Here is a 24,520-nt window from a genome sequence, read left to right as displayed (position 1 = left end):
CTCACACACAGCACTGGAATGCATAAGAATATGATGTAAACTTGTTTTTTGAAAGGCATCTTTGGTTTGCGTTAAAACAACTTCAACACATGCAATGTTCTGATTGTACCACAAACACAGTAGTCATCCTTACCTTTCACAGAGGCCCTGAGTTTTATAAATATGAGCATGATAGTGTAGAATAATCATATCCAAGGACCAGTGGTGGGTTTCAAAAATTTTTGGAACCTCTTCTGTAGGTGTGGCCTGCTTTCCGGGTCCACTGGTGGAACCTCTTCTAACCGGTTCGGTAGATTTGACGAACCGGTTCTACCGAATAGGTGCGAACTGGTAGGAACCCACCTCTGTTTAAATCCCACTAATATGAATGTTGATTCATAGAAACAAAATTTGGATATCTTGAATTTGTTATCCCGCTTGGTTTTAGAACTTGATTGTCTTGCCTCTATTAAAAGGTAGCCCTCTAATAGAGACAAGACAATTGTCTCAACTTATAACTACAATCAAGCCCAAAATTTCTGTTGCTAAGCAAGGCAGTTATTAAGTGAATTTTGTCCCATTTTATAATCTTCCTTGCAACACTTGTTAAGTAAATAACTGAAGTTGTTCAGTTAATAACACGGTTGTTAAGTTGATCTGGCTTCCCTATTGACTTTGCTTATCAGAAAGTAACAAAAGGGGATCACGTGATGCCAGGACATTGCAACCGTCATAAATATGAACCAGTTGCCAAGCGTCTGAATTTTGATCATGTTACTACCGGGATGCTGCAACAGTCGTAAGTGTGAAAAATGGTCACTTTTTTCGGTTGTAACTTTGAACAGTCACTAAACCAAGTGCTGTGAATAAAGGACTACCTATAATGTATTTCTTTGACACAAGATGTTGATCTATTCCTTGGTGTTTTATTTGATCTCTGTTATTCATTTACAATATATGGCTATCATTGATTGTATATTCTCCTGTTTAATTTTGTTGTCATTGCTTGGAAAGTATTGTAGAATTCATTTCCATTTGGAATACCTCTTTATTGTTGAGTTTTTCCAGGTGGCTACATAGGAAGGAACCAAAAAACACCCAGAGAAAACCTCTATAGCCTATGATTTTGTCTGTGTGTACGTGTGTGGAAAGTATTATTTAAAAAAATAATAATAATAGTAATCTTACGCAGAACAGTTTCTGAGCAGCTGATAGCTAAAAAGCCGTCAAATACCACTGTTAACTATAGTAATTTACTCTATAATTTAATGTAGGCCTGACCTCTGTCACAAGTTAATACACCATGAAGAATAGTTTGCAAAAACAGCTTATTAATGAATTGGAGAAATAATGTGACATTGTTTTTGCCATGTTCTCATGAAATATCTTAATACTGGAGTTAGCAGAGCTGAGACAATTTTCAGTATGTAATTACGTCTTGTCCGTATCTTACTAACTTGTGCTGTGATTAAGAGACTTTTTAATTATGCCATCCAAAGACAGTTGTTTAATTTCATAGTGGGGGGGGGAGAAGGGATAACTCCGGACATTATCAGAGCAACATTTCATTGAGCTTTAATAATATTGGTGTGGGAGGGGAGGAAGCTCTCACAGTCATGATGAAAGAATCATTTAGAGTTTAAGGGTGAAATTCAGAGTTGCTTCGTCTGGATCCTTCCATTGACTGGAAATCAGACTTGGATTTAAGACTAGAAATCTTAATTACGATAGAAAGAAATTCCCATAAATATATTACACAACTCTACATTGAATCCAACAATTGGTCTGTCTATTTTCAGACCTCTCTACAAAGGATAGGGTGATAAAAATGTTTCATGATCTGGGGAATAATTATATCAACAAATTTTAATAAATTCTATTTTATTTAGGAGTAAATTCAAACTCAAATATTTTTAAGACCACAGTTGAAATGGTCCCATTAATTTCTTTGTTCTGGTTCAGTCCAGAATATGGACCAACATCACTATAGTCTAATAACTATTCCTAGCCTAAAAGGATTGCGCACCCATGAAATTCAATGGTGAAAAAATAAGGTTCTATATTTAGGCAAGAACAGCAAAATGCACAGGTACAGTATATGTGGTACCTTGCTCAATAGTAGTAACCGTGAGAGGGATCTTAGAATCCTAGTGGACAACCATTTAAATAGTGTGCAGCAGCTGCCAAAAAAGCCCACACAGTAAACAGAGGGATAGAATCAAGATCACATGAAATCTTAACACCACTTTATAATGCCTTGGTAAGGCCACACTTGAAATACAGCATTCAGTTTTGGTCACCACGATGTAAAAGAAGTTGATACTCTAGAAAGAGTGCAGAGAAGAGCAACAAAGATGATTAGGGGACTGGAGGCCAAAACGTATGAAGAACGGTTGCAGGAACTGGGTATGTCTAGTTTAATGAAAAGAAGGACCAGAGGAGACATGATAGTAGTGTTCCAATATCTCAGGAACTGCCACAAAAAAGAGGGAGTCAAGCTATTCTCCAAAGCACCTGAGGGCAGAACAAGAAGCAATGAGTGTAAACTAATGAAGGAGAGAAGTAACTTAGAACTAAGGAGAAATTTCCTGACAGTGAGAACAATTAATCAGTGGAACAAATTGCCTCCAGAAGTTGTGAATGCCCCAACATTGGAAGTTTTTAAGAAGATGTTGGATAGCCATTTGTCTGAAGTGGTGTAGGGTTTCCTGCCTGAGCAGGGGGGTTTAGAAGAACTCCAAGATCTCTTCCAACTCTGTTATTATATTCAATTCTAATCCTATATTCTGTATTGCAGTTAAAAACTCCATTCACTATAGGTCTTCTGGATACTATTCAACAATTCTGGGATGTGGAAAAGCTGTTGAGTTATGTTGACTCACCTGATACATAAAGAGTCATATGTGATTGACTGATGATTGATGTTTCTATTCTATTCTACTCTAAATGTAGCTAAACCAGCAAATGATATAGCAGGCTGTCATCATTCTAGCCATTATCTATCCGCTGCAAGTATGAAGGCCACTTCTTCATGGTTCCAACCATTATGGTCTTGAACTTTCTTTTGCCAATTGGGTCTGCGATACTTGCTGATGTTGTCGATCCATCTTTTAGGTCTCTTTCATGGACTCTCTTAATTAAGTGGAATTCATTCTACGACTGCCTTGGTCAGTGGTGGGTTGCAGGTGGTACGCCCTGGTACAGGCATATCGCCTGCGCGATGCTCCACTGAGCAGTTGGAGCGTCGCAGAGGTTTGCTTAGATGCATGGACGTGCTACGCGTGTCCATGTGGATCCGGAACCCACCACTGGCCATGGTCCACCTGTCATCGGTTCTTCTGGCTATGTGACCAGCCCATTTCTATTTCAATTCTTTTACTCTCTTGATGTTATCATATACTTTCATTTGTTCTCTAATCCATGTTCAGGTCTTTGTATCTTGTCTTATGAGGCCGAGCATGTGTCTTCCAATGGCTCTTTGCACCACTCGCAGCTTTTGTATTGATTGTGAGGCTAGTGTCCATGTTTTGCTGGTGTATGTTAGAAAAGATAGAACACACTGATCGAAAACTTTTTTCTTCAGGCATGGGAGGGGTGTTTGTTCTTGATAATTATGCTTAGCTTGCCTGCCAACCACATTTAACACCCCATTCAAATTCCTTTATATAGCAGGCAATATCATGACACTAATTAGCAGAAACAGATTCTAAAGAATTCGAACATCTCTCAAATGTTCTCTTGTAGAGCTAACTTTTAACTTCTTTGTAGAAATTAATAATTTTATTTATGTATTTATTGAATTTACGTTGCCGCCTATTTGTCCAGGATGAATCAAGAAGTCTTACAGAATAAAAATCACATTTGAAACAATAAAAACTAACAAAAAGAATCAGATAAATTAATATATTACAATATAACAAAATCATCCCCCACCTTCCACCCCCCATCCCGGCGACAGCAGATCACATGAACCATTTAATGGGCTCCTTCCCGCTCTGGGTTTCCCAGACCCGCTGGCAGAACCAGGTGTTCAGTGCCTTCCGGGAGAGTATTAGAGTGGGGGCTGTTCTAATCTCTGGGGAATGATGTTTCAGAGGGAGGGAGCCACCATGGAAACGGCCCTTCTTCTGTGTTCCCACCAGGTCTATCTCCCTCAGGGACAGGACTCACAACATTCCCTGCCTCCCCACTGATGGGTTGGGTAGACTGGCAAGAGACGGTCCCTCAGATAACCTGGTCCCAAGCCATGAAGGGCTTTTAAGGTGACAACCAGCACCTTGAATTGCACCCGGAAGCAAATTGGCAACCAATGCAGCTCCCGCAGGAGAGGTGATACATGTGCCCACCGGAGTCTGCATAAAACCACATAGGCTGCTGCATTTTGCACCAACTGGAGCTTCTGGATGCTCTTCAAGGTCAGCCCCATGTAGAGTGTGTTACAGTAGGGAAATGACTAAGGCATGAGAGTCAGAAGGGACTGTTGGTCCAGGAAAGTGTGTAACGGGCACACAGTTGTGCAAAGGGCCTCCTGGCCATAACCGCCACCTGCTCTTTGAAGTATGGAAGAGGTATTATGGAAGAGGCAGTGCTTAAATTTGAGGACAAACTGTTCTATAAGGGGTACACCACCACTGGGAAGTCCACCTTTGGGATGCCTATATATTTTTGTGATTTCTAAAGATGGAACTCCTTTGGAAACAAGAGCCTTAACAGGGACTTAGTGAGGTGTCCGTTGTCTCTCAAAAATGTCTACCAAATTTTACATTAATATTTGTCAGAGTATATTCATGAACTGGAATAGGGCATTGCAACAGGTCAACCAATGGGGGACTGTTTGGTAACTGAAACATAGTATTTGTTGTCTAGGGCCATAAGAGACAGTTTGGAGCCTGGCTTAACTGTTCTGTATATAAGCTTGAGGGCAATAGCTTCTCCCTCCTCCATTTTGCCTTCTCCATTTTGTGCTGTGTTTGTACTTGCTATATCTCTCTCCCCTCTACCACGTTGGAAGAACCACTTTTGATATTGTATATATGTCTCGTGTTATATTGTATATAAAGAGAAGTTAATGAATCCTGCTGAATCAGTTACCTGGGTGTGCTTTCTGGATTTGATTTTTGCAACAAACTCTGACAGTATTGAAATTGTCTCCTTTATGTTAGTTTTTTCTCTCTTTCATTTGCCAAAGCTGTTTAATTTTTCATATGTCATTTTCTCCTTAAGCTCTAACTTTCATTCTTGTTGTGGAGGATGGTTGTCCTCATCATAATCAGGTATGTCTTACTTCCTTTTAAGATGTATGATCCAGTCTTTCAATCCCAAAGTATCTTTCTCTGAAATGAAGAGTGAAACATTTTAATTTGGGTTTTTAAAAATACCATTATTTAATTTGGGGGAAATGGTACAGGTGGTTGGAGGATAGAAATAAGAATTTGGAAAAGGTAGTTTGTATTATAGATGTAGTCGAAATTAGTGATAAGAAAGTCTAAGAAAAGTAGGATTTTTAAGTCTAGGAAAAATTGTATACTAGTAGAAGAAAAACAAAGACTGTCTGATGCAAATAACCTAACATAGATTGATGTTGTGGCCCAGTAGGTGCCGTTGGAGCTGCCACCAGACTCAGACAGCGAGGGGCCCTCTGAGTCAGCTCTGGAGGATGTGGAGGACCCTGGACAGGGTTCCAACTCGGAGCAGGGCGCAGAGAGGCTGGTTGGCCACCAGGAGGCACCTGAGCCTTGGACCAGTGGGGAGGAGACAAGGGAGAGTGAGCCTGAGTCCAGCAGTGAGTGAGTTGTTCCTGGATGCATGCCATTGAAAAGCTACTAGGTGCCAGGAACAATTATGCAATTACAGGAGGTGATTGTACTCAGCTGGTGGTCATTAGGCTCCTCTCCAGACTATAAAAAGCTACTTGTGCACACGGCCCTCTTTGCAAAAGTCAACACAGGATTGAATGTCGGAGGACAGTACTGTGAGCTTGGCAGGCTGGATTGCTGCCAAGCCTTATCTGTGTTTATTGCTGCCTGAGTTTGTCTGAGTTGCTGCCAAGGTCCTTATCTGTTTGTTTTGCTTGGCTTTCAGCCACCAAGGTTTTGGTGTCTTGCTATTAAAGGACATTCCAGTTAAGCTTGTCTCGGCATTCGTTACTGGATGGAGGAGGGGGTCAGAACAGATTGATAAGTAAAAGAGAAAGAAATAATGGGAATAAAAGTGTAAAATTGCATAAAAATGTATTGAGAGGGAAATAGTGTTTGTAAAGATGCACCGATAGATAACTGCTAAAAGAAGGGATGTGAAGTTCCGATGTGATGTGTAAATGTTGTGTATGTCTTTGTCAATGTGTTTATGTGTTTATAATAAAAAATATTAAAATAAATAAATAAAATATTATTTTAGCAGAAGTCACACATATTTTCATAAATCTGGCACAGAGAATGCAAAATTTAAATATATAAATATTGAAGATGAATAGGAAGCTAATGGGCATGTGGTTCTTGAGACTTCTCAGAAAGTAGATTTCAGAACTTAGTGAGTTTTTTTTTAACCAAGTTTCTGGAGCTAAATTAAATTCACCTCCTATTTGTTCTGAGAGTTTTCTTAACCCCCATAGGCTAATGAGATTATCTTCTTGTTGGAGCTATATGCACCTGTTGAATGAGACCAGTGCAGAATAGTGAAAATTCAATTCATTGAAGTGTGCTTAGTCCAAATACATATTAATTAAAGATATCTTTTGCAGCCACCTGTTGAACTTCATTTTGTTACATCTTTTGCATTTGGCATATGTACCCAACAGAGTATCCTAGACAGTTGGCAAGAAACTCTTGATCAGGATCCAACCCTTGCCTTAAGCTTCAGCCTTCCTTCCTCTGAACTTAAAAAAAAGGACATGGGATATTGCTTAAATTCTCCTTAACTCTTGCATTCCAATCCATGTTCCTAATTGGTCTTAATGGCCATCCATTTGCTAAGAGAGCTGTGGCCAACCACTGTGTATGGACAGTTACAAATGGAAAACATACATACGTACATGCATACTTACATATATACATAGACAGCTTGGTCTAATGGTTAAGGCTAGAAAGCAGGAGACCATGAGTTCAATTCCCGCCTTAGTAATAAAAACCAGCTGGGTAACTCTGGGCCAAGCACTTTCTCTCAGCCCAACCCATCTCATAGGTATGTTGTTGCAGGGAAAATAGGAGGAGGAAGGTGTGTTGAGATGTTTGCAAAAATAATAAAAGCAGGATACATATAAATAAATGAAAAATACTGGATAATACATAATCTGGGGAAAGGGAGGATGGTTTGGACAAGAGTTGCAGCAAATGAACATCCTCATAGTTGCTAAAAGCAAGCTAACACTCATCTGTTATTCTCTTTGGTGTCCTTTTTCCTCTGCTGAGTAGAGGTATTTTCTGCCTGTTCTTGATCTTGAGTCAGCAAAAATTAATTAATTATGGACCATCCAGTTGGTATCAAAATTTAGTGACTACATAGATTTAGGTCTCTCTTTTGAGGTGAACCCACAAATAATATTTTCTGCATGTTTAGGACTTAGGGTGTTTGAGGGTCTCCCAGTATTCTCAGATTGAGAAATTCTAGAGGATGGAATTCACACCTCACAAGAGGAGATTGGGGTTGGACTAGAAGACCTCCAAGATCCCTTCCAACACTGGTTTTCTGTATTCTGTAACACTGACCTTCTTCAGAATGATCTGATCCCACCTTCACCAATAAGGTCTTCTAATAATGTATTCTTCATCACTAACTAACTCCATCCACTTGGGTGCTGTTGGTCATGTTCTTCTCTTTCTCTGGAGATTCTCAGCCATCCAGGTCATGGTTGTCCCAAAGGTGCTTTTTCAAAAGGCAACTGACCTTTGTTCTTTTCCTAGAAGACATTTTACTTCTCATCCAAGAAGCTTTTTCAGCTAATACAACATTATGGACTTCTCAAGAGAGTTAGGGCTTCACATAATAGGTCCAAAATATAATAATGTGTGTCTCATCTTTTTCTGCCTTCAATGAACACTATGGATTGGTTTGTCCTAGGATTTACTCGTTTGTTTTCCTGGCTATCCACGGTGTCAGCAGAAAGCTATGCTGAAATAAGTGATCCCCATTTTTGATCCTTATCCTGCCCCTATTGCTTCTGCTCTCAGTCCATTGACAATTATCTGACTTTCCTGACAAATAATTGATAAAGCTCAACCGACTTTGCATGTCTTCAGGTTGTCCTTGAATAGTGTTGGAATACAGAATACAGAAAGAGAAGGCAGGTACAATTTAAAAATTGATACTGCTACAGATCCCTTATCCTGTCTTACCTATGAGCTGGAAATGAGATGACAGCAATATCATGAGAACATGAGGGAAGGGAAGGGGAAGGGGGGCACAGAGGGGAGAGAGGGAGAAAGAGAGAGATGTTGCTATGACACTTTTGTCCTTTCATTAAATGCAATTGGGGGTAAAACCCCAAGACATTCTCTAATGAATCCATCTTATTTAGCAAGATGAGTTAGACCAGAGATACAGCTTCAGGTTGAATATAATATCTTTGTCATTCCAAAATATGTTCTGGGGAGGGGTTGTGGTTGTAGGGAGCATTATATTACAGAAAAGGTTAAATATAGGACTGTGTAGCAACTTTCAACTATAGTTTATGAACATGTTGATATCACTTCTTAATGACCCAGTAGATCTTCTCCATAACAATCTGTCTCTAACCTGGTCTTTCAGGTCTTCCAATGTACACCTGAATCTCAGTCCATCCACTTTGCTTCTATTCACCTTCTTTCTCTCTTTTCTTCCATCTCCCATTAGTTTAGATCTTTCTGGGCTCGTGCTAGAACCTATCTTCAGGGAATTTCTCTCTCTCCAGAAGGTGTTCCATGGGTTATTCTATGTGTTGTATTTATATGGTATCTGGTTGTGTGTGGCTTTTTAGGGTATTAATGACTTATCAATTAAGTCATTAATTGTATCCTCATGGGACCCAGGAAAGGAGCATGGCACCTGCCTTTTGGAACATCATGCCCCCCAAAAGATGAGAAAAACTTCATTCTTGGTAGCTTCTGTAGGTACCTCAACAACCTTAGGGATCTCGGGGAAATAAAGAACTGTTGAAATGACTACATTGTCTGTAATACAACGATGGTCTCTTTTAGTCTTTTCAATAATACTGATGATCTTATGGAAATTTTGTTAGTTTATTTGTTATTGTACCCTGCGAGGAGGCACATTTATGAATTGGGTGGCTCTAGAAATGTGATGTGTAAATAAATAAATATCTGTTGCCTCTGGGCTAAGCTGCTGCTGTGATTTTACATCTCTCTTCTTCTAACTGGGAAGGGGACATTGTGCAACCAGAGTGATAATGCTGCTGCAGTAGAAGTATTATTTATTGATTTATTGATGTATTAGGTCTATATGCCGTCCAACTCCCAGGGACTCTGGGAGGTTTACAAATTGCTAAAAACATTAAAACAAGAAAACAGAACAGAACAGAACAAAGATGGCAGATATCACAAATCCATATAAGGACAAAGAAAAGGGGGCTTCAGTCACCAAAAGAACTAAGTTTTCAGTAGGTGGAGGCTGCTTGAATCCCATAGGGAACTTCATTCCAGATGTTGGGCTATAGAGAAGGCAGGCTTCCAAAATCCAGAGAAATTGCATTGTTTAATCAAAGGAATCTGGAGTGTGCTAACACTGCCAGATCAGATTGACCAAGCAGATACTATGGAAATATACAAAAAATATACAAAAAATATTTCATATAAAATATTTAAAAATATATAAAAAAGCACAACAAAGAATGTTCTTTCTCCACCAACTCAGGAAGTTCAAATTGCCCAAAGAGCTGCTGATTCAGTTCTACAGAGGAATCATTGAGCCTGTCATCTGCTCCTCTATAACCGTCTGGTTTGGTTCTGTAACCCAACAAGACAGACACGGACTTCAACGGATAATTAGAACAGCAGAAAAAACAATTGCTACCAACCTGCCTTCCATTGAGGACTTGTACATTGCACAAGTCAAAAAGAGGGCTGTGAAAATATCGACAGAGCCCTCGCATCCTGGACATAAATTGTTTCAACTTCTACCCTCAAAACGGCACTGCACACCAGAACAATTAGACACAGGGACAGTTTTTTCCCTGAATGGCATAACTTTGCTAAACAAATAATTCCCACGACACTATCATATTACCTACTAAGACTGTATTACTAATATTCTTCTCATCCTTCTTAGTACTTATCTCTTTCCACTTATGACTGTAACCATGTTGCTTGTATCTTTACAATTTATGTTGTTTTATTTGTTTCCCAGTATAATTTGATTTCTTATTAGTAGCCTATTACTATCACTAAGTGTTGTATCTTATGATTCTTGATGAATATATTCTATTTTATTTTTCTTTATGTGCACTGAGAGCATCTGCACCAAAGACAAAATCCTTGTGTGTCCAATCACACTTGGCCAATAAAGAATTCTATTCTATTCTAAAAGGTATGTCTACTGGGCCCCTCTGCTTGTAGGGAACTGTCGGTGTTTATGAGGAGCCATCTCACGCCAATGGATTGTCCCATCCCACTCATTCCAGCAAAAGAGGCCTACTCCAGATCCCATCTACTACAGATTTTCAGCTGACAGAGTCCAGGAAAATAGCCTTTTATGTTGTGGTTCCTGCTCTCTGGAATAGTCTCTTGGTGGAGGTGAAGTTGCCCCTCATGCATTAGACCTTCTGGAGGAGCCCTTAAAACCTGACTTTGCCTGGTGATCTGAGACCATTGCCCTTTCTCCTTTACTCCAATCAGAGGTGGGTTGCTCCTGGTTCATCCCAGATACTAGCGGCGGCACGAGGCTCCACCCACCCACCCGCATGTGCAGAAGTGTCACGTGCATGAGCCTGAATTGGTAGTAAAAGAATTGGCAACCCACCTCTGACTCCAAAACATATTTAGGTCCAATGTCTCCTCACAACATGCCCACAGCTGACACACTTCATTTTATGGCTGGCATAAGGGTGTGGTCTAGCTGAAGCTACTACTTCAAAGCCTCAGATTGACAGAGTTAGAAGGGACCTTGTAGGTCATCTATTCCAATCCCCCCACCCAAGCAGGAGACCCTACACCATTTCTGATAGATGACAGTCTAGTCTCTTCTTGAAAGCTTCCAGTGATGAAGTTCCCACTATAGCAATAGCAATAGCAGTAGACTTATATACCGCTTCATAGGGCTTTCAGCCCTCTCTAAGCGGTTTACAGAGAGTCAGCATATTGCCCCCAACAATCTGGGTCCTCATTTTACCCACCTCGGAAGGATGGAAGGCTGAGTCAACCCTGAGCCGGTGAGATTTGAACCGCTGAACTGCTGATCTAGCAGTAGCCTGCAGTGCTGCATTTAACCACTGCGCCACCTTGGCTCTTTCTACTACTACTACTTCTGAAGGCAAGGTGTTCCATGGGTTGATTGCTCTCCCTGTCAGAAAATTTCTCCTTATTTCCAGGTTGAATGTTTCCTTGATCAGTTTCCATCTGTTGTTCCTTGCCTGCCCTTCAGGTGCTTTGGAAAATAGCTTGACCCCCTTCCTCTCTCTGGCAGCCCCTCAAATATTGGAATGCTGCTATCATGTCTCCCCCTGGTCCTTCTCTTCACTAGACTAGCCATGGCCAGTTCCTGCAACTGTTCATCCTATGTCTTAGCCTCCAGTCCTCTAATCATCAGTTGGTCTTCTCTGCACTCTTTCTAGAGTCTCAACATTTTTTTTAATAGTGTGGTGACCACTATGGATGTAGTATTCTAGAGTGGTATTAGTACTGGGGGTGGGGGGGGGAGAAAAGAAAAATGAAGGAAGGAGTTCATTTCTCCAATAAGAAATACAGAATCTTGAACATGGTTGCGTGATGACAATCATGGCACAGAAGTGAGAATGATTTGCTGCTGTTATTGCCTCAGTGTTGATTCAAATGTGATCTTTTATTTGTGTTCGGTCAGGCTCGCTTTTAGTCTTTCTTCACCAACACTTTAGAATGTTTCTTCTGCTTTGTTTTCCAAAGCTCACCAGGAATTTTTTTCTTGGAACTCTGGTTGTCTCCTGTCTCCTATCTACCACTTTCCTGGCAGAGCTGCCTACTAGATTGCTAGGAAAAACCTGTTGCTAGAAACCCTTTGCTCCTAAGCTTCCTGAGGAGGGCCAATTTAACTGATCATTCTAAATTTCTCCTGAGTAGTGACAAATTTCATCTGGACCATTAAGTGATCTGATCGTGGCACGAACCATGTTCTTATCTGCTAACTCTAGATTAGCCAGCAAGCCTCTGAAATAAAAATGAAGTTCTACGTGTGTCCATCTATGGTTCCACCACAAATGCGCGAACGACAAAAGCGTGCCTGACTAAACCGCTGTGACAAAACCGCGCCGACAAAACCGCGCTGACGAATGAGCGCTGAAGCGTGCCGACAACAGTGCGCCGACAGAAGCGCGCTGTAACCCTAACCCTAAACCAATCCCTAAACTTAACCCTAAACCTAACCCTAAACCTAACCCTAACCCTAAACCTAACTCTAACCCTAAACCTAACCCTAACCCTAACCCTAACCTTAACTTAAACCGCGCTTCTGTCGGCGCGCTTTTGACCTCACGGTTTTAGCACCGCGGTTTTGTCGGCGCGCTTTTGACGTTCGCGCATTTGTCGGGTCATGTCCATCTATATACTAAAGCTCAAAATAAGCATGGCTGCTATGGTGATCATTAAATGCGAATGACTGTGGATTGCTAGTCTCTATGCCAGACTCATGAAAATTGAATTTCCCCACATTAAAAACCTGGAGGAATCCAATGCTTAACCAATGACAAGGTCCAAAAGATGAGGAAGGGAGTCTACTGGGCAGCAGAATTAGTAGCACGTCATCCGGATCCTCAACCTCTCCCTAAGGTGCAACTTATCCACAGGCATTCACACTATAGAGGTTCTAGAACAGGGTGGTTGCTCAGAGGTAAATTGTTCTAGAAGATCAATGCCACTTCTCTCCTTGATCTGAGACTGATGAGTGCCTGGAATCTGGGAATGCAAATCTCTAAACCAAACTAGGTCTCGTAGATGATAGCAGATCATTTTGTCACTTTTATTCTGGCACCAAAGTAAGATCACGAGCCACCTGGTCCCCTAAATCCCCAAATGGAACAGACCAACTAGAAAAAGAGACCAAGGTCTACTTCCAATTTTCCTTCTGCTGCAACAGTTTGCCCTACATTTTTCATCCTATCTTCCACTCCGTCACAAATGAATTCCCCTTTTTTTCCCCCCTACCATATCTCCTCCTAAATTGTCTGGGAAGGCAACACGACTACTTCTGAATAAACATGCAGATGGTTGCATTTTGAGGATATCTGTACTGGCCTAATTTGTGGCTGTTAGATAGGATTTCTTCTCCTCTAGAAATGACAAGCTTCTAGCTTTCCAAATATTTCTTACATTTCAGAGAAAATGCAGCCAGCAATGTCATCGTGACGAGGCATTTTTATAGTGCCATAAAAATTCAGAGTCACCATAAATTCTGATTGCTAAAAAGTCTGGCATTTATGGCACCTTCTACAAGGACATATTTTAAATGATATTCAAAAGCAGTGTGATAAGTTTTATTTAGTTTAAAAAGTCGGATTAAAAAGCCAACCATCCTCTCCTTATATAGCAGAGAGGGGGGAAAACCGAAGGATGTTTCTAGAATTAAAGAAATTGGATGAAGGCCTCCCTCCCTCCCTTTCTCTCTCTCTCTTAATCCTACGCAAATTCATTAGCCCCAAAAGTGTGAAATCTTCATGTCTTATTCAGATGAAACTATTAATTAAAACTCATAATTAGCATTTGCCAAATTATGTCTAATACAGGTTGTTAATAATAGTATCATGTATCAAGGATGCAAGCACATTATAACATTGCTTTGAAGTTTCAGTGCCCATGTAATTGATTTGCATATCGTTATTTTGATGTGAGGTCTCAGTGCTGTGGGCAAGTCTCTTTCTCTCTCTCTGGGTGTTTTCTTTTTAAAAAATCCCTGCATTCATAATGCATTTGCTAAAGATTTGTTCCAGTCTGGATTTTTAAAATATGGAGAAGATTGTATTTCTTCTCAGCAATCTGTAAAATCCTTCCTTCCTTCCTTCCTTCCTTCCTTCCTTCCTTCCTTCCTTCCTTCCTTCCTTCCTTCCTTCCTTCCTTCCTTCCTTCCTTCCTTCCTTCCTCCCTCCCTCCCTCCCTCCCTCCTTCCTTCCTTCCTTCCTTCCTTCCCTCCCTCTTCCCTCCCTCCCTTCCCTCCCTCCCTCCCTTCTTCCTTCCTTCCCTCTTCCCTCCATCCCTCCCTCCCTTCCTGTTATCTCATGTTGCATCATTTTTTCCTTGTTGCTTTTTTAAAAGATAGATAAATCGTAAGCTAAATGCCAACAGTTGTCTATTCTATTACTGACTTTAGTGATGAGAACCATGCACTATGTTTGCACAGTTTATTTTACCGAGATGGTCTGAGGTTAGCAGATAAAAAAAAAAAATAGACAGCCACACATCTTGGAAGTGCATGCATGCTACAAAATGCAGGAAGGAACCAATCTGCCCCTGGTGCAAATGGGCTGTTTGAAGGATCAGAGTCATTTTAAGATGCAGCTATTGCACTCCTTTTCTTTCCACTTTTTGGGAGTGCAGCTCCTGACACACCATTCGTATATCAAGTGCAACTATAAATCTGTAAAATAATAGTGTAAACCTGAAGTAAATATGCAGCCTTAAGGAGAGTTAGTTGGGATTCTATGCATATTTAGTCAGTGGGTTTTTAGCCTTATGTATATTTACTGTAGGTCCAGCTGTGCAGAGTTTATTTCATCTTGTGTAAGTCTGCCTAAGGTTGTAATTTAAGACTTTAATTCTATGCAAATACTAGGGGGTGACCACAGTAATCATACGTGGCATTGCTTGGTATATCATACCGAATTTAATACAACTTACTTTTAATTAAAAAAAATATGCATCTCAGCCGAAAGCACATTTGGCTAAAATGGCAGCCTTACTGTTTTGAGCCAATGCTGTTGCTAAACAAAGTGATGTATGGGATTTTAAGAACCCAGCCCAGTGTGCATATTCTTTGGCTGATATTTTTCTTAATATTAAACAAGTAACAGTTCCATTAATTGTAATATGTAAAGGAAGGAGTAGTCACCTTCTAGCATATTCGAGCATATTTAACAAACCACGTAAGTGATAAAAAGACAGTCACACTTTTCCTATGATTGAGGGAGGGAGGGAGGGAGGGAGGGAGGGAGGGAGGGAGGAAGGAAGGAAGGAAGGAAATGTCATTAGATCAATCTGGGAAGGAAGGACGAAAGATAGGAAAGGAGAGGGAGGGGAAGATGGGAGGGTGGGAAAGAAGGAGGAAGGAAGGAAGGAAGGAAGGAAGGAAGGAAGGAAGGAAGGAAGGAAGGAAGGAAGGAAATGCCATTAGATCAGTCTGGGAAGGAAAGACAAAAGATTGATAGGAAAGGAGAGGGAGGGAGGAAAAGGAAGGGAGGGAGGAAAGAAATATCATTAGATCAATCTAATGTACAAGTAAGAGACATACTGAAAAAGCCATGTGGGTAAGGCTAAATGGTAATAATAATTCATACTGCCACTGATCTTGAGAATTTCAAAGGTAACATTTTTACAAGGTTAAGATGTCATTGAACCTCTTCTATGAAATATTACATGCAAACACCCCTTTTCTCCATCTCCCACAAATCTGCCTAGTTCTATCTGCCTGTATTAAAAATAAAGCCATTCCATTAGGGTGGCTGGGAAGCAAAATGTCTCACTTCGTTAATGTTTGCCTTTCTCTATATCCCATCTGGGCTTCTTCTTCTTCGTTTTTATTTGCTAGGAATGCATTAGACTCCCTTGTTCATATCTGTAGTCTTTAATGCCAACCTTTCACTATTTTTTTTTTTAAAGGGGGGCTTATCCACAACCTGTTCCTTGATCTGAACACTGCAGATGTTCTTTCTTTGGGGGCATGAAAATTAGTTATTCTTATCATGGCATGTGAAATTTTCAAGTTGGAGACACTTCTTGGATCAGCCCCATAGGCTTACAGGAGGGTGCTGTTGACGTGACGAGACTCTCAATCAAATGTATTTGGAAATAAAATAAGCAGTTATTGATTGTCTACTGTGGATAGCCTCAAAGCTGCTTAGTGAAGCTGGTGCCTAAGAAGAGGAGGAATCTTCAGAATCGGTTATCGGCAGCACAGAATGGAGCGCTTTGTAAGGACACTAATTTTAGTGAGCATAATTAACAAATTATACTTACTAATTATAACTCAGTATAATGAGCTATATTCATTAGCTGCACACGGGCCCCTGCTTGTACTTGAAAAACAAGAACAGAATTCCTTTTCTGGCTAAGGCTTGCATAGATAGATGTAGATGCAGATGTGGATGTAGATACTACAAGTATTTGTGGATGTGGATGTTAACTTAGGCTTACTGTAGATGTAGATGAAGATGATGTAGATGTAGATGCGGTAGTAGACATGGATCAGTGGTGGGTTCTGGCCGGTACGCCCCGGTATAGACGTTCTGGTGACAGCTGGGAGCAGCAGAATGGTGTTTTGGAGGGTTCCACCACAAAACCGCAGTAGACTAAAGCGCGCTCGACGAAAGCGCGTACCTGACATCATCACAGCGCGACGAAAACATCACGCTGTGAGCGGTAAAGTTAAAATTAACGCGAAAACCTTACCCTAACCCCCCCAAACCTAACCCTAAGCCTAACCCTAAGCCTAACCCTTAACCTAACCCTAAACCTAACCCTAAACCTAACCCTTAACCTAACGCTAAACCTAACGCTAACCCTTAACCTAACCCTAAACCTAACCCTAACGCTTAACGTAACCCTAAACCTAACCCTAACCCTTAACCTAACCCTAACCCTAACCCTAAACCTAACCCTTACCTTTATGTGAATCGGCTTGCTTTAATTTAATTTTAATTTTAATTTAATTTATTTTTAATTTTTTTCGTCGCGCTGCTGATGATGTCACGTACGCGCTTTTGTCAGGCGCGCTTTAGTCTACCGCGGTTTTGTCGTGCCACGGTTTTGGAGGGCCCACCCCCCTGCCCGTGTTCCTTACCTGTATTTAAGCCAACCAGGCCATTTGCGCACACGTGCACAGCGTACGGTGCCTGCGTGACTTCTGCTGAGCAGCTGGAGCATCACAGGGCAGTGGTTGTGCATGCGTGTGCAGCGGCGTGCCTGAGGTGGACACCTGGCTCCATCAGTTGCGACAGGTTCCAGAACCCACCACTGACATGGATGTAGATGTGCTGTAGATGGAGATGCAGATGTGGAGGTAGACATACTGTACATGTAGATAAAGATGATTTAGATGAAGATGTAGATGGGATGTGGTTGTGGATGTAGAAGAAGATGATGCAGATGCAAATGTAGATGTGGTTGAGGTTGTAGACATGGATGTAGATGTACAATAGATGAAGATGATGTTGATGCAGATATAGATGTGAATGTAGACACACTGTACATGTAGATGAAGATGATGTAGATGTGATGTGGCTATACTATGATGTAGATGAAGATGATGTAGTTGTAGATATAGATGCGAATGTGGATGTGGGTGTAGATGTACTGTAGATGTAGATGAAGATGATGTAGTTGTAGATATAGATGTGGATGTGGGTGTAGATGTACTGTAGATGAAGATGATGTAGTTGTAGATATAGATGTGGATGTAGATGTGGGTGTAGATTTACTATAGATGTAGATGAAGATGATGTAAATGTAAATGTAGAAGTGGAGGTGGAAGTGGGTGTGTATATAGATGTAGATGTGGACATACTGTAGATGATAATGTGGATGTAGATGTGGATATGGATGAGGTAGATGTGGCTGTGGCTGTGGATATGGATATGGAGGGATTCAGCCAGCCAGTTTCGATCTAGTGCTAGACTAGGAGGAGATAAGTCAAGGTTCTAGTCCATCTTCAGCCATGGAAATCTCTGGGGCCAGTCATTTTATTTCAGCCCAACTTCCTTTGTTTTTGTTCTGAGGAAAAATAAAAGGAGCTCCTGAAGGGACACATAGGCATCGTTTATATAAGAATAGTTGATAATCTGGTGTTGCCTGGGTATTTATTTATAGGGGGGGAAGAAATGTCCAAATTAAATGTAATTTCTAATGATGGATTTTCCCTCTTACCAGAGGGAGCCCCCTTGTGGAGTACTGTGAAGCCATTGCCATGGCAACTCCACTACGCTGTACAGTAGAATCCATTTCATGGCAGTAGAGTAGAATCCATTTTAAAGCACAACATGCTGTATCTTAACAGAACACACACCCCAAGGGGTGTTAGTGGTGTCTTACCCCCACAGTATTTGTTTCCAGAGAGTAAGTCATCTGTGTACCAAGTTTGGTTGAAATTGCTTGAGGCGTTCCAGAGTTATGCTGGAACATACACACACACACAGAGCCATATATATATGGAAATTCCAGTTCCAATTACCACCATTAAATGAGGACTGTCTGTAATGGAGCAAGTCTGCCATTCAGTGCTAAGCATATCTTTATGCAGAAGTTATTATCTATTGGTTTAAATTTAGAAGCTGCTTAACTCCAGTGACTCTGGGCAATGCATAAAACTAAAAAAAAAGACATAAAGACATATGCCTACAAAGCTTTGAAGACCCAGGCCATTTTGTACAGAACGACAAAGGACCACTGAAATACTTCTTCATTCTTTAGAATGAATGAGAACGCTGGGTATAAAACCACACAAGAAGCTATCCCTACCAATGTTGCATGAAAAATGTAATTACTTATTCCAACTAGCTCCTCAATGTAGCCTGCTGTGAGATAGGTGCCAAACATTTGCATACATATAGTGTATGGAAAACCACTCTAGTGTTTTATGGAATAGCAATCATATTTTGTTTAATGCCTTTCCGGTGTCATAAAATGGCATTAAAGGAATTTGTTAGTTGTCAACCGAACAATCCAAGCAGCGGTGTTAGCTCAATGTAACACGCGTCACATTGAATGTTCAAGCACCGTAAAACTTGGATATAAATACGCCATTTCAAGTGAAAAAGATTTGAGAGATACCTTGGTCCATAGGAAACCTTAAATGTTGATGCTACTTGGGCTTGAAACTGATATGAAATAATAACTTCTTACTTTGTTTCTCCTCACAGGAATTCAGGGAAGCAAACATAGTCCATAGGCCCCAAGAGAAGAGGATATTTGTAGCTCAGGATTGTACTCTAAGATCCTTTGTGGTCTCTGGTGTTGTCATGCCCCAACCTCTTTACTCATCAGCCCACACTCTCAAAACAAATGCATGCTGGGAAGCCAGACTCCATGTCCTTTAGCATTTGGAGAAAGCAGAAACACAAAGATGAATCCATCTTAATCTCTGGCACATGGTCATCCAAGGACAAACCCACATCCCACACACAGAGCATCACTGGTGAGATTTAAATTGCTTGTATTTATCAATTGTTATGTTCAGCAGTAACCCAATACTGTCTATCTTGTACTTGGTTCTCATATCCCCATTTTCCCCAGTTTCACCATATCCTGTTCTTTCAATAAAGCATCCAGATCTGTCTGCTTGGAATCTAAAGTCCCAGAACACTTTAGCTTCTTGAGTTTCTAATTCACTTGGAGTTGGACTCTTGGTTTGGAGCAAGTTGTAGAGCGGTAGTCATAATATGCAGATCTTGAAGGCATAGAGTTTAGTCTAGTGGTTAAGGAACCGGGCTAGAAATTGGGAGACCGTGAGTTCAGTTCTGGCCTTAGGCATGAAAACTAGCTGGGTGACCTAGAGCCAGTCATTCTCTCTTAGCCCAATCCACCTCACAGGGAAGTTGTTATGAAGAAAATAGGAGGAAAAGGGTGCATTAGATATGGTCACCACCTTGCGTTGTTTATAAAAATAATAAAGGCAGGGAATAAAATAATAAAATAAACAATAAAATAATAGTAAGATAATAAAATAAAAAGGGTGTGTGAAATGAGGGCCACTGTTGAGTTGTTTATAAAAAATAATAAAGGCAGGGAATAAAATAATGAAATAAATAATAAAATAATAATAAGATAAAATAAAATAAAAAGGATATGTGAAAAGAGAGGCGCCGTTTAATTACTCAGTCCTTGTTCCCTCTAGATAACTACATCAGACAGATTTGAACTGGCCCTGGACAGTCAAGGGAGCATGGAATGTGTTATAAGATAGCAATTGAAAAAAAGTTGTCATGTCTAATGTTAAGTGAGTCTTAAATATTTCTTTATTAAGTAAGAGGGTTGCGAAAATGATACTCTTTCTGCTGCAGATGCATCTGGATAAAACTGATGTTCATTTCAATCAAGGTTGTGCTCAGGATATGCTGTTATCCCTTGTACATAAAGAGGATTTTATACACTGAGGATTCTTTTGGACTCACAACAGCTTTTTCTACCATCGAACATATTACCCTTCAAATAAATCAAATGCTTTCTTTAAAAAAAATGGAGCACTGACTTTGTCATTAGCTGAAGGTCCTCTTTATGGACATGGAAATTTCAGGTCTTCCAGGTGCTTTTTATGGACCTTGTGTCAGGGAAGTGGGATCATACCGTTTTCCCCAAAATAAGACCTAACTGGAAAATAAGTCCTAATATGATTTTTTTCAGGAAGCTCATAATATACCATATTTTTTGGAGTATAAGACACACTGGAGTATAAGATGCACAAGGTTTTGAAGAGGCAAATTTAAAAAAAAGTAGGTAGAAAGATAGAGGGATAGAGAGGGAGAGAAAGAGAGAGAAATACAGGAGGTAGGTAGGGAGAGAGAGAGAATAGGTAGGTAGGTAGGTAGGTAGGTAGATAGATAAAGGGATAAAGAGAGAGGGAAATAGAGAGATAGAGAGATAGAGAAATATAGTAGGTAAGTAGGGAGAGAGAGAGTAGGTAGGTAGGTAGATGATTCCAGGTGTATTTATCCATGTGCTGGAGAAGGAAATTGCTGACAATCTGCAGCACCTAAGACTTTGTTTCTTGTGGTACTTGATTAATGTAATTCTCATCAATTAGCTTTCCAAAAGGAAAAAAAAAGTTTTTGCACTCTGCAAACCTCCCAAAAATGGCTGATTTTTTTGTGAAAACGGGCCTGTTTTTTTAAAAAGAGGCATGAATAGCCGGGGGGAGGGTTGCAGAGTGCTCCTGGGTGGGTGGGTGACAAAAATGAGCAAAAGACAGCCTGTTTTTCGCAAAAATGGGCCCATTTTTGTAAAAAAAATAAAAGTGCATGCATAGCCTTATGGAGGCTTATAGAGTATTGCTGGGGGCTGGGGGGGGGACAGCCCATTTTTCACTCATTTCTGCCCTTCCCAGGCCCCAGGAGCTCTCTGAAAGCCTCCATAAGGCTATGCATGGCCATTTTGGTGAAGGGGCAGGGTTTCAGGAGGCCAAAAATGCAGTATTCAGTGTATAAGATGCACCCAGATTTTCAGCCTCTTCTTTGAGGGAAAAAAGGTGTGTTTTATACTCTAAAAAATACGGTAGGCCCTAACCCAAAGTAAGGCCCAGTTAAGATTGTCATCTAGATGGATACATTTAGTACTGTATTTCCCTAGAAATAAGACATAACTAGAAAATAAGCCCTAATACATTTTTGGGAGCAAAAATGAATATAAGACCCGGTCTTAGTTTCGGGGAAACATGGATAGCAATAATAGCAATAACAGTAGACTTATATACCGCTTCATAGGCCTTTCAAGCCTCTCTAAGCGGTTTACAGAGTCAGCATATTGCCCCCAACAACAATCCGGGTCCTCATTTTACCCACCTCGGAAGGATGGAAGGCTGAGTCAACCCTGAGCCGGTGAGATTTGAACCACTGAACTGCTGATCTAGCAGTCAGCCTGCAGTGCTGCATTTAACCACTGCACCACCTTGGCTCTTTTTATAGCTACTTCAGCCTCTTCTAAAAGCAGTTGAAATTTTGGAGAATTAGGAATAGGTCAGAGGAAGAGCTTCTTCCCATAAAACATAATTCTGATAATTCTAAGGAGTGGCTATCCTGACTTTCTTTCAGTATCTCTGATCCATCTGTGGGCTTCGTTGTCTCTTGTCTCACCTCCATTCTGACAGGCAGGACCAGAATTACTGGACAACCTGTTCTTAAAGCCCATTTCCACAAGAAAATCCCACAATTCCATGCTGGCTGAGGAATTTTCGGAGTTCAAATCCATAAGTTTTAAAGTTGTAAAGTTTGCACACCCCTGTTTGAAATAATTTTATTTTGGGGAACTCTAGAGCAAATCTGAAGATACCTAATTGTCTACTCCTTCAGTAGACAGAAATAGTGGGATTCAAAAATTTTACTACCGGTTCTGTAGGTGTGGCTTGGTGGGCATGGCATGGCTTGGTGGGTGTGGCTTGGTGGGTATGGCAGGGAAGGATACTGTAAAATCTCCATTTCCTCCCGATCAGCTGGGACTCAGGAGGCAGAGAATAAATGGGGGTGGGGCCAGTCAGAGGTGGTATTTACAGGTTCTTTGAACTACTCAAAATTTCTGCTACCGGTTTTCCAGAACTGATCAGAACCTGCTGAATCCACCTCTGGTAGCAGTGATGGGATTCAGCCAGTTTGCACCTGTTCAGGAGAACTGGTTCATAACTTTCTAAGCAGTTTGGAGAACCAGTTGTTGGAAGAAATCTTATTTTATTTTTTTTTCCACTTTACAGGGCTAATCCTCTAAGGAAGGCAGGAAGGAAACATTCTGATGTTGTTTCTAGCCTCATCTTTATTGCCCTGCTTACAGAAACTGCCTCTCTGGTTAACCCTTATTACATTGTAACAGCTAAGGCGAAGCGCCCATCGACATGAGTTGGCCACAGCCACATTGTCACATGACCACTGAGCTATGCCTACCCAGCTGGTCATTATGGCAGAGAACCAGTTGTTAAATTATTTGACTCCCACCACTGTCTGGTAGACAGTACTACCATACGTAGGCAGAATCTCACAAGATATATATCATACGTGGATGACATCCTTTTAAAGGTTGTTCATAAAACCAGACTTTCTATGGCCCCTGACAATTTCTGCTATTTTTTTCTGGTATTTGTGTGAAAGAATCCTGTCCCCAATTTGCCCCCCCACCGGTTTTCATGCAAAGGCTGAAACAGCAGATTGTTATGCACATTGTTGCTAAAAAGCCAAGTACTATTTACTCTGCCTGAACTCTGGCTATACATTTTCTCCATGCTCAAGCCATTGATTCCACACAGTTAACAATCATTCTTATGTTCATTTTTTTTTTAAAAAACCCACATAGTTCCTCCTGTTGTCTGACCTCCAATATCCCTTTAGAGAGCTGAAGCATTCAAGTGATGGTTTTCTATCCATTTGTACCCCTTGAACGGCTTGTCCTGTTTTTTGGGAGATTCTTTGAAGGTGAATTTAATACCTAGTGCTTTATTTATTCCCATATGAAGAAAATGAAGCACAGAGATGTTAAATCACGGAATAGATTTTCAAAGGCACAGATGGCACTTTAGGGCCTAAACGCCATTGATTTTCTGTCAATATTTTCAACCAATAATAGTTAAGGAATATAAACTACCATTTGTGTTTAACAGAACCCACCACTCTTTGGAAAGGCTCTGGCTTGGAGGTGGAAAGGAGAAAATGAACCCGCATTTCTTTCGCCGGCTTTCACAAATTGGACAAATCTCTCCATTTAGAAATGGGGAGTGGGTGGTTTCGGCACTTTCCAAAACAACCATGGTGATTGTGCTAAACTTGATTTCCAAGCTAAATCAAAGGCTCTGATGCTTTCTCTGCTCAGTAGGGTAACATCTCATATTCAAAAGAGGACTTGCTTGCTTGCTTTAAAATGCTTCATGCTTTAAAATGTTTCCAGGCTTTAAAATATTTTCATGTCAAAAGAAAAACATAAGTTGTTGATGTGACAATAAAGGAGAATATTAGAATAGAATAGAATAGAATAGAATAGAATAGAATAGAATAGAATAGAATAGAATAACAGAGTTGGAAGGGATCTTGGAGGTCTTCTAGTCCAACCCCCTGCTTAGGCAGGAAACCTTACATCTCTTCAGACAAATGGATATCCAACATCTTCTTAAAGACTTCCAGTATTGGAGCATTCACAACTTCTGGAAGCAAGCTGTTCCACTGATTAATTGTACTAACTGTCAGGAAATTTCTCCTCAGTTCTAGGTTGCTTCTCTCCTTGATTAGTTTCCACCCATTGCTTCTTGTCCTGCCCTCAGGTGCTTTGGAGAATAGTTTGACTCCCTTTTCTTTGTGGCAATCCCTCAGATATTGGAAGACTGCTATCATGTCTCCCCTAGTCCTTCTTTTTCATATTTGTAGCTCAGGGTTGAAATGAGTGGTCCTTGGTGCTCTCTGAACTTGCTTGTTTTCTCGCAGAGTAAGGGATTATGTTACCCAAACTGCTTATATTCTGTTGCTTAACCCGTCAGTGTT

Source organism: Thamnophis elegans, chromosome 7 (assembly GCF_009769535.1).
Source record: "Thamnophis elegans isolate rThaEle1 chromosome 7, rThaEle1.pri, whole genome shotgun sequence".
Taxonomy (NCBI): Eukaryota; Metazoa; Chordata; class Lepidosauria; order Squamata; family Colubridae; genus Thamnophis; species Thamnophis elegans.
This window is presented reverse-complemented; position numbering follows the sequence as displayed.